At 41.6% G+C, this 17,618-nt stretch overlaps 1 protein-coding gene across 1 annotated transcript in view; it reads right to left on the bottom strand.

Moving 5' to 3' along the window:
* Nucleotides 1–1,833: 1,833 nt before the first annotated feature.
* LOC124718975 (meiosis-specific nuclear structural protein 1-like) overlaps nt 1,834–17,618 on the bottom strand; it is a 94,384-nt gene continuing 78,599 nt past the window's right edge. The window contains exon 11 of the mRNA XM_047244646.1: nt 1,834–2,378. The gene's annotated coding sequence lies outside the window, so the exon portion shown is untranslated. The remainder of the gene's footprint in view (nt 2,379–17,618) is intronic.

Genomic DNA, 17,618 nt, shown 5'->3' with positions numbered 1-17,618 from the left:
GACTGTGTCTGAATCTAGCACACACCTGATATGTCTCACACTTCACTAACACATATGCTTCAGAAAAATTATGTGGATGTAGGTTTCTGTAGTCAATAACATGTAACAACAACACTCTTCTGCATTCTGAACTGAGGATTGTTGTTACACTAAATTAACATATCGATGTAACAATTAATAGTAGGCCTTGCAATAAACATGTGTTACAAGTCCAGTTCAATAAGCACTTATGCTAGAAGGTAGGTGTAATTGGTAATGCAGACTGGGGTTATGATGGTGTGCCTCCATTTGTCTCACAACACTACGGACTTGCCCATCATTTTAGTGATTCGTGCTATGTTGTTTTTGATGAAATACAAGAAAGTTTCTCTATCATTTTTATGGGAAACTGTGTGATGAGATAAAAATTAGATACAGTTTATAGATGTGTTTTACCATCAATGATAACAGCTACATACTGGTTCGATGAATCTAAACATTGATAAGCGTTCCGTTTTGATTAGCACCACCCAGGACAACTGACAGATGTGGATACCAAAATGTCACAGTAAAATTCCACAACAAAATTCCCACTGCTCAATGAACCAAGCCGTGCAGATTAGTAGAAGTCATGGAAGAGTAGGTCCAGATAATAAATGGTATTTTACATGATAATTAAGTGATGAAATATATTTGGACCTGTGGGTGGTCATGATCACATGACAATGGACAACAAGAAACTGTTGCTTCAAAGCTGTGTTTGGAATATTTAATCTGTACAACTTTTTGTGTCAAATTGTCACCATTGACTAAACTGGATTCATCACTGTACTCCCAAAAATGAGCAACAATTGCAATGATGGGTTGGTTGAGATGAATCTGTTCAAATAAAGTTGAAAAGAATCCCTTTGGCTAGAAAAAACTGTGGCTTTAGCGATCTGAAGGGCATCACACTCATAATTTCTTAGAAAAAGGAAAAACAATCACTGGACAATACTATATGAGATATTAGATAATGCCAACATGGAATTAAAGAAAGAATGGTTGATTTGGTTGAGAAGAAACTGCTGTTTTACCACAATAACACACTAGTCAATTCATCTGGAACCATTACCACAAAACTTCATGAACAGTGTTACGGATGGCTCCCACACACCTTTTATTCACTTGACTTGGCTCCTTGCAATTTTTTTCTTCCTAAAATAAAGAAACAGTTAAAAAATAACTCTGCTCAAATCAGAACATTGTCACTGAGACAGAATGGTATTTCACACAGCTTGAGAAATTCCTATTTTTTGGAGGTGTTACAAAAATACATGGATGTTGAAACATCATATCATTGAAAGCGGACTATTCTGAAAGATAAATAATTTGTAACTGCAAAAAGTTGCATTGTCCCTATTACACATACATATTGAACTGGCCTCTGAAGTTTCACACATGATACACAAATCACATTATGCATTTAGGTCACACTGTGTGTGTACCTTATTCCATAATGAAAGACATGTTCAACCAAACACTCACTGAGCTGACACATTTCTTCCCCATCAAACAATTAAACAAATCACAATTTTCCCAAACACCAATGGAGCATACTAACACATTATGCAATATGAGTTAAACTTTAGTGAAACATTTGTATTTCAGGTATTAGCAGTACCAATTAACTTCTTCAATAAAGTAAGATTTTAGGTTGATCTGTAACCAAAGGTGTAGAGAGAGGATTTACAAAACAAATGATAAAAATATAAGATCAGTAGAGCAGCTAGTATTACTGAATGATATATTTTAAACATGAGTTTTTATTAAATTTTATAAACATATTCATGTACAACACATTTCAGTCTCATTAACATACAAAGTGGTATAAACATGTTTAAATACGAAACAATGTTAAAATTTTCAGACTACACTAAAAAGTTTCAATATCTTTGACGTGTTAAAACAAACTGCACAGTAAATGGTGCATGCACCTATGCTATAGCGTCTGTAATTTTGTGATGGACATTTTAAAAATTGTGCACCCATGACATTGACTGTGTAATTAGAAGTTGATCATGCGTAATAGATCAATCTTCCAGAGTCCATATAAAACATGTTACAAAAAAATTAGTCACCGGTGGTATTTTCATAAAAAGTATAAGACAAAGTTTATTAATTTCCTAACACAGCCCTAGGCAAAAATATGTTTGCATATGACTCTAAAGTCATCTGGTAATGACAAAACTTAATCTAGTATCATTAATGCATATTTAAATGCAAGATTTAACAAATACAGTGCCAAAATGACTCGCCTGGTATGATCCATGGAATTCATAAAAGTGTCAATAATTTGTGGTAACATTATCCTCATCGAAATACAGATGTGAAGAACTATCAAGCAGTTGTCAGTGTCCCTGAAAAAGAGAAAAGCAGTGAGACATCTTATAGGCACCAAAAATAACTGTTAATAATATATAAAAGGTAGCAGCTAACCAGGAAAACAACGAAGCAATTGTAGTGTGGTAAAGTGTGAAAAGAAGTTTAAGGCTTACGAAGTCATTGACAATGAGGTCATTACAGAGAAAAGCACTAGACTAGATGTAAAAAGGTTTGGAAAGATAATCAGTTCTGTTCTTTTCATAGGAACTGTCCCAGCATTTTCATTAAAAGACTGAGGGAAACCTCACAAAACCAAAATCTGGATGGGTGGATGTGGATTTGAGCAATAGTGATATGACTGTGAAGTGGAATCACAGATAAACTGAGGCAAGTGAGACCTCAGATACTGATGCACAAGAACTGTTCAGCACTGCAGATGGTGGTTGTAAAAAATCATGTAATGTCAGAGGAAGGAATCACTTCCAAACTCCAAAGTGCTTCCAGAAGTCCACATATCGCGATGACTGTGTGTAAAAAGAACAGGATGCAACTGTTGATCGACTCTGCATACGTCACACATTCACACATTTCTGTAGTGAGTGTAAGTGATGCTCGAGGTGGAGTAAAGAGCAGCACCACTGGACAGTGGACGATTGGAAACAAATTATTTGGAGTGACAAATTACTCTATACCCTGTGGAAATCCAACAGAAGGGTTTTAGTTTGGCGAATTACTAGCGAATGTTATCTGCAATCGTGTGTAGTGCCATCAGTGAAGTACACAGGAGGTAGTGTTACTGTATGGGGGTGTATTTCATGGTTAGGGTGTGATCTCTTTATTTTGCATAAGGAAATGCAAAATGCAGAAGGATGTGAACACATTTTATGGTATTGTGTACTGTGTACAGGAGAAACAGATTTTTTTTTTTTTTTTTTTTTAAGTGGTGGTTTAGGGCGCAAAACATCTAAGGTCATAAGTGCCCAGTATAGAACCATAGCACGCTGGGACTCCGAGGTAAAAAACTGTTTCGAGGTCCAATACAGAAAGGAAGAAAAAACAAATCTAAAACGTCAAGACGTTACGGAAGAGTATCTAAAAGATGGCGACAAGACACTGGAGTCACCAAGTAGAAATCAAATCTCTTTCGTCGTATTACTGCTTTTTAAAAAAAACTTAAACGTGAGCCACAGCTCGCATGTCATCAGCTAAAATGTCCGGCAAAGCGGGCGGCAGCCTGACCCTGAGACATAAGTGGCTAAAATAGGGGTGGAGGATCAGGAAATGTCTGACTGTTAATGGCTGGCTACAGGAAGGACAGCTGGGTGCAGGGTCACCACTCAACAAGTGGCGGTGACTAAAGCGGCAGTGCCCTATTCACAACTGAGTTAACATTACTTCCTCACGGCGAGATGGCCGGGAGAAAGTCAACCAGACTGTTGGGAGAGGTTTGACTTCTCTGGGTTTGTTCCCATGAAGGGAGCACCAATGGTCATGCCAAAATGATGTGATACACGAATACAGAAAAGTTGAATATCTTGCAAGGGAACAGAATAAGAGGTGGGCAGACCGATATGGACTGCGGCCTTGGCTGCACCATCAGCAGCGTCATTCCCAGGCACACCAACATGGCCAGGAACCCACATGAACATCACTTGGACTCCCCCATCCGGGAAAAAATGGAGGCAGTCCCGGATCCGTCGAACGATGGGGTGAACTGGATCTGGATCATCCAGACTCTTAAGGGCACTGTGCGAGTCAGAGCATATCACACAGCGAGTGAGCTGGTGCCTCCGGACGTAGTGAACAGCCTGATAGAGGGCAAAAAGCTCGGCGGTAAAAATTGTGCACTGGTTGAGAAGTCGTTATTGAAACTTATCATCCCTGATGAGAAAAGCACAGCCAACACAGTGGGCGGACTTGGAAACATCAGTGTACAAAAATATGCTATCGGCAAGTTGTGAGTGAAGTTCGAGAAATTCACAGCGATAGGTCAGCTCGAGAGGCGAATCCTTCGGGGATGTGCTCAGGTCAAAAGAAACACAAACCTGTGCCTGAAGCCATTCAGAAAGTGGCAGGAAGTGTGAACTGCTGCTGCTGAAGCAGGTGACGAAAGTGGATGCCGGGAGGCCACAGTGAAAAAATGTACGTCTCGTATTGACGGTGAAGAATGTCATCAAAAGAAGGGTCAAAGGTTGGGTGGCCTGGCATGGAAGAAAGCCGACACGCATACCTACTGAGTAGGATGTCACGCCGGCATGACAGTGGTAGTTCACTGGCTTCTGCGTAGAGACTCTCAACTGGGCTAGTATGGAAGGCACCGGTGGCGAGATGGATCCCCAGATGGTGTATTGTATTTAGACAGTGTAAGATAGACAGCCATGCAAACGAGTAGACAATGCATCCATAATCCAACTTGGAGCAGACAAGAGATCGATAGAGGCGGAGGAGGACAGTCCTGTCAGCTCCCCGAGAGGTACCACTCAATTGAAACAGCTTGGCAGTGATGACTGTGTCAGCATGACAATGCAGCCTGTCCAAAGCAGCATCTGTGAGCAGCAGTTTGTGGAACAAACAGTCCTGCAATGGACAGGCCTGCCTAGAGTCCTGACCTGAACCCAATGGAACATCTTTGCACAAGTGAGAATGTTGACTTTGCCCCAGACTGCAGTGTCCAACATCACTACCTTCTCCAGCTCCTGCTCTTGACGAAGGATGGGCTCCCATTTCTCCATAAACAGTCAGACACATCACTGAAACTGTCCCCGGCAGAGTTCGAGCCATCAGAAAGGTAAAGTATTGAAACACCCCATATTAATGTCCACTAATGTGTCCTGAGCAGGTAGAGTAAATGCAGGTATATCAATGTGCATAAAAAATGGCTGATTTTTCAAAACATAAAGATATGAAACAATGATTTCTCCAATATATTGTTCCTCCTACAAGCTGCTACAGATTTTGTGTGTGTGTGTGTGTGTGTGTGTGTGTGTGTGTGTGTGTGTGTGTTGAGCTATGTCGACTTACAGGATATAGAAGGTGTCACAAACCAGCATAGTGATAATGAAAACAATGAATTCCAAAGTAGTAGTGATTATTTTCAACCATTTCCACATTATTCCCTCTTTTGCAACCCAGCACACTTCTAGTTGTTGTGGTGTCTTTCTGCTTCAGAACTTTTCTACTTTAACTGGACTCATATGAGTAGCAAATTTAAGTAACAGTGATGACACAGTCCTAGCTTTCAGTACTATCAATTTGGGGATGTGTCTCTTTTTTAACGCAAATTTATTATATTTCAAATTTATGATGACTTTCTTATTTTCCTTCATGTTTTTTTATTTTTTCATCATCATCACTGTCCTCCCTCCTCCTCCTCCTCCTTCTCCTTCCCTCTTTCTTCTTCATTATCTTTATCTCTCCCCATTTCTTTTCCCGCTAACCTAGGCTTTTCCAATGATGCCCTATGGGGCACAAGCACTGCACAGCTAGTGATGGCTAAGTGCCAGGCAGCCCTGTTACAAGTGTTCTACACATGTATGTACCACTTGGCCAACCTTGCCCATGTTTGTTCAGCTGGTACAGAGTTGTCACATATGCTACAGCTGAGCTGCCTGACTGCCCCAATGTCAGCTGTCTGCCCACCTGTGCCTGCGGGCTGCCTACCACTGGCCACATAAGCTGCAAAAGCCTACACTAATCTATTCTTTACATCTCATTCCATCCTTAACATCTCTGGACTGTGCACTGAAACTGATGCAGCACTTACCAGCTTACCATCTTGGACCTCCTATTCCCTACTCTCTGAAACCTCCCCCTTCGTATTTGTCTTACCCTGATCCTCACAAGAGGTGGGACCCTCTCATCCTGGGGCCTAAGTGAGCTGTCCCTTTTCCACCTTAACCAACCCCCTCCCCCCCCCCCCCCCCCCCCCTCCATCTGTCCCCTCCTTCAGAAAGAAACTAGAAGTTCCAAAACATAGGACAGTGTCATTACTTTTACTTTCATATGTGTCAAATAATGACCAGCAATTATGTTTCATAATTTATGTTTTATCAATTGAATTTTTTGTTGATACAAAAAGAACATGTTCTTATTCTGGCAACACAATCTGATCCTTCCACACCAATCTTGAAGTCAGTAGACTGGAAAGTAACACACAATAGCAATGGGAGTGGCAATGTTTAGTGGGCTCATCAGTATCAGAAATAAGCACAACAGGGAGGTAACAGAAATAGCTCAATTACATGGAAAAACCAGCTGGAAAGATAGTGACTGTACAGGCATGATGTATGAAAGAATGGTAAGTATGTGAGATGAAATGACAAACGCGCAACAGATACACCAGTCACAACCTGTTCTATGTAGAGGGTTCAAATCCTTGATCAGGTATACAGATTTAGGCTTTCTGTCATTTTTCTAAATTGATTAAGGTGAATGGCATGATAGTTCTTTTCAAGAAGACACAGTCAGTTTTCTTCGGTTCACCTCGCCATTAATGTCCGCATTGGAACATTAATCTCTATCTTCCTGCCTTGCTGTCTATACTATGCAGGAGAACACAATGGAACCCAATAAGTCTCAATAGATTATATGAGTTACTGGTTGAATATTTTTATACAAGGAATCTACTATAATTTCACTATAAACTAATTGGATAGTGATATATCAAAAGTCATTGTTTCAATTGCTCAAGTACAGTTAACAAACACATTGTAACTAAAAACATTAGAAAATAATTATTATCTCTATGCTGCACAGATAGTGCAAATTTTAGACTGTTCTGATCTTCATAGCAAAAATTTATTTTAATACTCATAATACTGAAAGAAGTAGCAGAAATATAAATATAAAGAATTACAACAGCAAATATCGGAAAGTCCCGGATGGAATAACAACAACAGCAGCACGTCCCTCCAATCCCAACAATGCTGCTACTAATCTTTTCCCCTTCTATACTCCTCTCCTCAACCAAAGGCCCCCCCCCACAACATCCTCCGGACAGTGCACCTGTCCCCACCACATCCCTGCATGCTCCCACAGGCGGCACAGCATCTTCCCCCACCCCTACCCTGTGTTCCCCTCCCCCCTTCCCACTCCCTGCCTCCTCCTTACCCCACCCCCACCTCTGGAGATTACTACTCCTATCAGATGCTGTCACAGTCAGGCTCCAGTGTACAGAGACAGTGGACATATGCTTGTGAGTTGTGCTTATGTGAATGTGTGTGTTTTTTCTATCTCAGAAAAAGGGCTTTGTCTGAAAGCTTAATATTTTAGCAATCTTTTTCATTGTACCAGTCTGTGATTCAATGTCTTCTGCACCTGGTGGACTGTAGGAATTAAAATATCTTGCAGAAATGTGATGTTTACTGGTTTTTTGGCCTGTCAGTAACATCTTGCATCCATAAATAGAAATAATTATTCACCCTTACACTGTAAATACTCTACATATACCCAACTAAATACAGAAAAAAATCAATGTTTGAAAATACTGGAGCTACAACTTTACTTCTGCCCTTTATTTTCTCAAAGTTTTGGGCTTTATTGTGAGCATCATACAAAAAAATTACATTTCAACATGTTGGCCATCGCTGGCCACTACTTTCTCCCATCTTTCAGGCAGCATACAAATCCCACAGCGGAAGAACTGGGCGTCTTTTGAGAAGATGCATGCACCGATCCAATTTTGCAATTGTTCATATGACAGGAAGCGCTGGGCAGCCAGGTCATGTGCCATTGAACTAAAAAGTTGGTAGTCAATGGGAGCAATGTGTGGAGAATACAGCGGGTGGGGTAGGACTTCCCATTTCAACGCTTCCAGGTATGTTTTGGCAGGTTTTGCAACATGGGGTCTGAGCCGTGGAAGGGGAACAAGGGGGAAACAAATGGTAGCACCAAATTTTTTCTTTTAACAGGGTTGCTTTATTGGAGTGAACAGTTACACTAATTCTCAATCTTTCAAAATCAGTTTTAGTTCTTTACGGCAAGCAGCTGTGATTAATCAAAACAACAAACACTTTTAATACAGTAGCAAAGGGCAAGCCGGGAAGACAATGAAATTTAAATAACAACTCTCCACAAATATAGCTTCACAGGTAAGATTAAATTTATGATTGTTAAAATTTTTTTTAAACCTTTCAACAAATATCCCTTAATGCCTTTAGTAAAACAATAAATGATAGGCCTAATGAGAAAGTGCAATTCACCCCAACATGTCCATAGATCATAAACACAAGTTGCACAATTTAACCCCAAGGATTTGGCAAGGTAAAATTTCCCCAAAACATAAAAGATAAACCATTACACTAAAATGGTGCATCAGTTATCAACATAAAAATTCACAAGGAGCCCAAGGCTAAATTTTAACATTTCTGACATTGCAGCAGTAGGCAAGATAAAATTAGCTCAGTTAACAAAATACAATTACACCAAAACTCAAATACAAGTTAAAATTTAACACACACGGCGACAACCGCCAGCTTACAATAGTTCAAAGCCAGCTTACAATAGTTCAAAACATTATTCAATCTCATAGGTGCGTAGATGTCATTAGCGAGGGGAGTGTGCGAACCAACTTGAAGCAACTATAACATGGCATAGACCAAATTACAGATTCGGCAGTCTATGCAGAGAAGTCGGCAAGAAATGGTAAACAAGTCAGGAAACTATCACCGTTGCCCACATACACACTCTCGCACGGGCACAGAGGAGCCAACCTTAAGCCAGGGAGATAGGACAGGCAGGGTGCAAAAAAAAAAAAAATTCGTCACGGGGCCCTTTGAACCACTGGATGGGAACTACCAAAATTCACTCACCTTAAACTTTATGTATGATGCCCGGGTGAGGAAATGGGAAATCATACGGGCACAGGCCAGCAAAAAACCCCAGACAAACACAGAGAATCCCATAAATTCCAAAACATAATTTAATCAATTATCCCCCAAAACCCCGGAACTTGGCACAAGCAAAATTACGGGCCACAGGATCCAAAGGCACTCTGCAGAAGCGTAAGGAGGGAAAAGGTTGAACAAAGTTCTGCAATGGCACAATAGAACACCAAGGAAAACACACTAAGTAAGGTTCATCACCCTACAGAATGCTGAGAAACACGAACACTGGGGTTTGCCCACAATTCCGACACAATCATAACAACAAAGATAATCTTTTTAGCCATAGCACACTGAAACACACAAACAGCACCAAACTTCCGAGGACGGAAAAGTACTCCCCTGTAAAATATATCCAGGAGCAGTACAGCCACAAGCTCCTGCCGAGGCGCGGTCCAGGGAAATTGCCGCGAGAAAGATGATCCAGCACGAGTATTGTCACCCAGACCTCAGCGAGGCAGAGTCAGACAGGGCAGGAAAGCTGGTGATCAGGCGACGACTCCAACCACCGACACGGGGAGCAGCAAGCAGAGGGACCCACCGTCCGACGCAAAAGGCAATGCTCGCGCCCAAATTTGACTGCCCACGCACACACCACTGGGCAGAGACGGCGCCACCCGCCCCCTGGAGGCGCCCCGAAACGGAGAAAGAAACACCACTCGGAGGCCCAACGATCGAGAATCGATCGGGAATACCGCCACCGCGGCACAGGGTTGAGCACTGTCATGCTGCAAAATCACCTTTTCATGTTTATCGCTGTATTGTGGCCGTTTGTCTTTCAGTGATTGGCTCAAACACATCAATTGCTTTCAATAACGATCTCCTGTGATTGTTCCCGTCGGTTGCAGTAGCGTCGAAAGCTTTCCCTCTTTTACAACCTTGCCAGTCTTCAACATCAAAAGCACCATTCTTGAAGCATGGAAACCATTTTCTTCAAAGTTCTGTCACTAACAGGCGTCTCATCATAGGTCTTACCCAGCTTTTTATGATCCTCAGCCGCATATTTTTTCATATCAAAGCAGAAAATTAAAACCTCCCACAGATGACAAGAATTGGGCTCGTAAGTTGACATATTCAACCGAGAATAACTTTAAGATGCAAAAAAAAAATCAACAAATATTTTGATGGCGTTATGTTCTCAAATGACTAAGCTTACTGTATGACACTTACGACCTACGACTTGCGCCAGTACTTTCCACTAACTCCGTCTACTGCTAAATGGCAGAAGCAAAGTTGTAGACCTAATATAATCTAGGAATTAAAGATACCAACCATTTCTCAGACGTGCAAAATCTGTACGTGTCCCCACTCCTACCACAAACCTTGCTTGTCACCATTGATGACAACTCCCTCTATATCAACATTCCCAACGTACATGGTCTTTTTGCTGCTAAACAATACCTCGGATAGCATTTACCCAATTCCAAGCCTCCTTCTGCTGCTGAACATTACCTCAACCGGTATTCACCTGATTCCAAACATATGTCCCTCTTGCTCACCTCCATCATCTTGACAGCAACAAACAACTAATTTACTCTGAAAGGCAGGCATAAAAACAGATCAGGGGTACAGCCATGGGAACCAAGATGGCTCCTTCATACATCAGCCTTTCCATCGGTCACATCGAGTGGGCTTTTCTGGGTTCTATAAGCCTTCAGCTCATGGTTTCGTTTAGATATATTGATGACATCTTTGCCATATGGACTGACCTGAGAATGAATGACCTATTTAAATTCTTGGAATTTCTAAATACTGTCTGCCAATTAAAGTTCACATGGCCTTCTTCCAAATCTCATGCCACTTTCCTCAATGTTGACCTCATACTCATTGAGGGTCAGCTACACACTTCTGTTCACATTAAACTTACAAACAAACAACAGCACTTATATTCTGACACATGCAGTCCTTTCCGTGGCAAATGTTCCCTCCCATACAGCCTTGGCATTTGAGGTAAACATATTTACTCAGATGCAGACTCTTTACAGCAAGAATACAACATGCTCACCTCAACTTTCACTGGACGTAATTACCCCACCAGCCTTGTTCAAAAGTAGATTTGCCAAGCCATCATATCCAATCCTAGTACTGCTCATCCCTCCAAAATACAAAGTGTTTCAAAATGAATATACAGGTTTTAAGGCTTTGTAGTACATATTACATTCACCTTACAATTATAAATAATACACCAAATAAAAGAGAAACACAAACAACTTTTCTTACAATTATTCAGTGTGAACACGATCACACACTGAGTCCATAGATGAGTTGTTCCGAAATCTTGATCAATGTGACAGGAGTAGCTGTTGCAATAACAGTTTTTCTAAAGTCGGATAGATCAACTGATCTCAGAGGCACATACACATAAGCACATCTAATTGTGTGCAAACATGGAGGTCATGGATAAAATGCTGTGTCAACCGGCCCCTTGCGCCTAATCCATCGTTCAGATACAATGTCGTTTAACCAGTCGCATACTGATTACGCCAGTGAGGTGGCGCACCATCTTGCTCCCAAATAAAGATCCGTTGTTCAGCTTCTTCCCATTGACGCACAGGCCGCAGCTGTAGCACATTCAGACAAGAAACATCAGTTACAGTTGATTCACTGAAAAAGAAAGGCCCATAAACTTTCTGCAGGAATATTTCTTGGGGCTAAGTGTGAAAGACACGCACTCATTCAACACTTTTTCAGTCACTCTTTGTCATTCCATACTCTTCCCATTGTGCACAGGTACACAAACAAAACTGTTTGAATTGGTCTTTCATTTGGTGTATTACTTACAATTGTAAGTTGAATGTAATAAATGGTACAACGCCTTAAAACTGGTATGTTCATTTTGAAACACACTGTACACCTACTGTCAGTCAGTACTATCCTGATGTTGGATGCATTAATAAGCTACTTGAAAAAGGCTATGACGTCCTAAAATGATATCCTGAAATGAGGTCCATTCGCACAACATTTTGCCCGCCACACATGAAATAGTTTTTCATCCCCACCTCTCTGTAATATCCTGGTCAGACCCTATGCTCATTCTGCACGCATGTTCCTACCATACGGCTCTGACCCCTGTGACCATCACCAATGCAAGACTTGCCCAATGCACCCTTCTACCACAACATATACCAGACCTGTAACTATGAGGGATGATCAAAAAGTTTCTGTTTGAAGGCCATACAGTCCAGAATCAGTAGGCCAATTAGGCAAAATGACAGTGAGCACTGAGGCAATTATCACACCCATGCACGGGGTTGAAGATAGCCATTTGGTAAAACACTGTGTCCTGTGTGAAGTAGTCTGTAATTGCCTGCTGCACATCCTTATGTGACAGAAATCGTCCTTCTTTCAAGGCCTTTTCTAAGGGATCATGTGCATGATAATCACATGGGGAGAGGTCAGGACTACAGGGCAGGTCCTCGAGTGTCACCCACTCGAGTTGGCACAAATTCTGCATTACGACATTTGCGATGCCCGGGACTTCGAATCACGACCAGCACGAAATACGGCACAGCATTCCACAATGGTAGTTTTTGACAGACATGCTGTCCTATACACATTCTTCACTCTTTGATGTATGTCTAACAGTGCTTGTCCTCCGACAGCATTTCGTGATAATGTCATCACAGTTCACATTTCCACATTTACTGCATGCTCTATGGAAAGTAGAGATGGGCAAACTCATTCATCCTTGGGAACTAGTTCACTGCTGATTGTTCTTTTTTGGGAACCGTTCATTTTTACTCGTTCACCGTTCATTTGTGCTTGGTATATGGTTCTTATGAAAAAATGAAAATTAGTAGGGTAGGTGACTGAAGGATGGAGGGCACCAAGAGGGGACACTTGCCTCCCCTGGAGTATAGAGTTTCTCTTTATTACAGAATTCTTACACACTTTCAGAAGTAATTTTTGTGATCTTGCAGAGCCTCTAGTTTAGCCAACTGTAGCGTTGTGTGGCTGATCGCAGGGAAATAATATAGGGCGGCGCACGGAAAACCGGCCCCGAGTACAGACTGCTCGCCAATTACGGACGATGTGTTGCCCGTTATGAGCAGATACAACAAACAGACAAACATGTAATAATTAGGCAGTGAACAAATAACAAGCTAATACAAGCAACAATGGCGAAACAATCAATGATGATGCGTAGAGATCTGGAGAAGAGAACATGAAAATCTCACGCGATGCGCATGGGCTATAGCACATGTAGTCTTGTAAACCTGTTGGTGGCTGTTTCCCAACTTAATAGACCACAAGTGTCTTGTATAAAATTCTTCGTTTCTACTTCCACTGCATAGCTATGCTACGTTGTAAACAATAATCGTTTACACCCTATATATACTTCACATTGTCTCTGAGTTCGCAGGCGAACTAGATTTTATGGAAGCATAAAATAAAATGTGGTTTTCTCATCATACTTGCGTCACACGCTTAGTAAAAATTAGGTTTTTATGTTGCATTATTAAAGTTAAACCAGCAATAATAATAATAATAATAATAATAATAATAAAGTTCGCAGTACTAAAGTTTTTGGTTTGGAAGCTCCTTCTGAACAAATGTTTTTGAGATAATAAGTAAATACGATTTTATGGCAATCTATGTCTTTTCAAATGGAGAGGCACTGCTTTTCCTACTGAGCCAAAATGACCCACAACCCACTTTTCCCTTTTTTTCAAAGAAACCTATTTAGCAGGTAATGCAAATTGGAAACAACCAAACTTAAAAATAATTAGAGCCTTCCTAAATGTAATGTTTCGTATATGAAAGATACACCAAAATCGTTTTATATGAATTTTCTTACACTAAAAATTAAGCAAATTATTGAAAGTTAGTTGCTAGATCAAGTCGATGAAACCAAAAAATATATGAATAACAAAAAAAACTTGCCTTGTTATAAGTCTATCTTCTGCTGTTCATCGATATAATGAAGTGAGCTGATATGCCCTTTTGTTACCTGAAAAGACGTACCTATTACATACAACGTAATTTTTATGTAATTTACGTAACTATAAAATACTTTTTGATTACGAGTTGTGGACGCTGAATAGCCAGAACCAAGCGCAAGAACAGTTTGGAACACGTGTAAAATGGGCGAGCGCAGTGAACGAAACGAACAACTGGATACTGAACTAACTAGGAGCAGACGGCAGTGGAAATGAGACAGGTGGTCATGCAAAGAACGAAGAATGCGGTCGAGGGAGACCGAGACTGACACGAGCACACGACCGAGGCTGGAACGAGAACTGCCGAAGTGACCGCCGCGACCGAAATGAACTAGTGAGCTATGAACCAATCGTTCCTCGTTCCCAGGAACTATAAGTAGACCGCCGCGACCAAAGTGAACTATGAACCGATCGTTCCTTGGAATTCGTTCCTCGGCCCTTTCGTTCATCTTGGTGAACCGTTCCTTTGCACCCGTTCGTTCACGAACTACCCATCTGTAATGGAAAGACACGAAATGCCACACCAGACCCTTGTCTACATGTCAGTGCTTGTATACCTGCACTGGAATCACGCAATGTCGCACATACGCTGCAGCAACATCCTCAAATGGAAGCTTTTTGATCGCCTCTTACATCAAAGGGACAGCCACCCATGAAACGACACGTGTCACGTATAAGCTATTACGCTAACAGCATTCAGCCTTCTTCACTAGTATGAATACCACTGTGGTGCCACATATCAATATCACCCTACTGGTATCTTTAAGATGGAGACCGAATTCCGAGTTTCTATCAGATACCGGTAGCACTGCAGGGGATCTGGTGGACACAACAGTGTACATCCACTGAGTCACTCCTCCAGGGGCTCTGGACTACGAGCAGCCTCTGCCACTGCAGTATATGAAGGACGGTGGCATCTCAATGGGTCACTCTCACTTGTAGCCCCTTTGCTACGTGATGCTACGCAGACATTGCCTAATCGTGGCTCTGACAACATTGTTCGTGCTGTAGTGCAGGTAGCTACTTCCTCGTCAACACTGAGAGGTGGACAGTACTTCTTGTTGTATTATTTGTAATAAGTCTTCCTACGCTTGAAGAAATACAACTTAAGTAAATCTTCTGTTTACTGTGTTAACTTGTTCGCTAATGCCGGCCAGGGTGGCCGAGCGGTTCTAGGCGCTACAGTCTGGAACCACGTGACCGCTAAGGCCGCAGGTTCGAATCCTGCCTCAGGCATGGATGTGTGTGATGTCCTTAGGTTAGTTAGGTTTAAGTAGTTCTAAGTTCTAGGGGACTGATGACCTCAGAAGTTAAGTCCCATAGTGCTCAGAGCCATTTGAACCATTTTTTTGTTCACTAATCATTTCTGTTCCTGTCCTGCTTTCCTGTGATGACAGGTGTTGCACCACTCCATAGCCCATCTCTCCTTCCCACTGTGTACAAAGGCATACACAACTACTACAATTGCGACGAATGGGCATAGACAGAGGGTGCGTACCGGTAAAACATAATATCCCATTGCACAGCATGCTCTGCAACATGGCAGTCATGATCTCAGCACTTGCTTCACCAGACCTGCCATCTGGACTCTTCCCTCAGACACCACTTTCTCAAAACTCCGTACGTGGAAATTGGCGTTACAACATATGCTCGATTTGCGCCACCTGCCTGGCCTAAATTTACATTAATTTCTGGGGTGTCAGTTTTTCTTTTCAGTACCTACTATTCTTTGTGGTCCCTTTTATTTTTCTGTATCCTTTATTTTCTGACCAATATATTTTTCCCCCACCTCCGTCATCTGTCTGTTATGTATGATGCAATTACCTTTCCACTCTTACTGACTCTTGCACAATGTTTTTACAGTATACTCTCTCTTGATTATTACCCCATCATCTACCTTTAAGTTCTCAGATCTCATCTGGCACAGGCACCAACGTAACTCTCCCCAGTTCCTAAACTTCGCCTAGTCCTTTTTCTCCATCCCTCTTCCTTTCCCTTCAAACCTTCTACCACTTGGTGAGTAGATTTTTCATCTGTCCATATTATACTACAATCAAATACAGGCTGTTACAAAAAAAAAAAAGCCCACCCAGTTTAGTGAGACTGTATCTTCTGCATGAATGAAGATAGACACCTGCGGTAAATTTTAGCTTACACACAGAACTACAAAGTATTTATTTTCAAAATAACCATATGACTGTGCACGATGTATCTTCTACATTCATTCACATACAAAGTTGTGAAGTTTTCACAGTTACATTCAGGATCAGTGTTTTCATTTACCTTTCATAAATGATCAGTTTGCCCTTTCACTGCACACACAAGATCCAAATGACATTCAAACTCAACCCACACTTTTGCGAGCATATCCGGAGTTACTGTATTCACTGCTGTTGCTGTGGAGTGTTGCAGTTTACACAAAAAATGTTGGACGAGGAGGCCTACAGACAGAGCCTTTCACAACACCCTTCCCTCCTTTCCCCAACCATCCTTCCCCGGAATATCATCAGGCAACCGCAAATGCCAGTGGTGTAATGCAAGATCTCTGCACACATTACAGCTGATCAACTGTTTTGAGGCAGTTCACTGTTAAGAAATATTCTTACATGTGGTGCTCTTTTCAGTTGAAAAATGAAATGCCTGTTCTACTGCACTGTCATCTCGGTTCACCGCATCTTGGGTATTGAACAAATGAGAGAGTTACTAGGTCCGTCAGGATGATAACTTGCAATATCCGTACGATCTGGCAGCTAGAGTCAAGGTAAACTTTTAGCTTCAACAGAAAGTTAAAATTCACTCCAAGTACGAGGGTTGGAACTTTAATAGTGCCAACTATTTATTTACAGCTCGTGCAAAATAGATACGTTTTTCAAAGTTTTACTGACCTTCAAAGTAGTCACTAGCATTGTGTATGACCCGTTGCCAGCAATATGGAAGGTGTAGGATACTCTTAGCAGTGCCAGTTGTGTTGACAGTTCGAGCGGCGCGGTCTATTGCCTGACGAATTTGTAGCAGTTCTGAAGCAAATGTCGAGAAGTGTTTCCTTCAGTATAGAAATCGAGTTGAACTTAGGAGGGCTTAAGTCAGGGGAGTGCAGTAGGTGGTATAGCGCTTAGCAGCCCCATCAGTCAAACAAATCAGTAACAGCTTGCACTGTACGTGGAAAATGATGGTCAAGTCAAGCAGAAAGTGTCATCACTTTTGTCTCTATGCTGTTCATTTTTGGAACACAACCTATGACCAGCTTAGAGGCAGAAGTGATGACACTTTCTGCAGGAACTGACCATCATTTTGCAGGACAATGCTCAAGCACGTACAGTGCAAGCTGTTACTGATTTGTTTGACTGATGGGGCTGCTAAGTGCTATACCACCCACTGGTCTCTCCTGACTTAAGCCCTCGTAAGTTCAACTCGATTTGTAAACTGAAGGAAACACTTCTCGACATTCGCTTCA

The sequence above is a fragment of the Schistocerca piceifrons genome, chromosome 10, assembly GCF_021461385.2.
Source record: "Schistocerca piceifrons isolate TAMUIC-IGC-003096 chromosome 10, iqSchPice1.1, whole genome shotgun sequence".
NCBI lineage: Eukaryota > Metazoa > Arthropoda > Insecta > Orthoptera > Acrididae > Schistocerca > Schistocerca piceifrons.
This window is presented reverse-complemented; position numbering and strand designations above follow the sequence as displayed.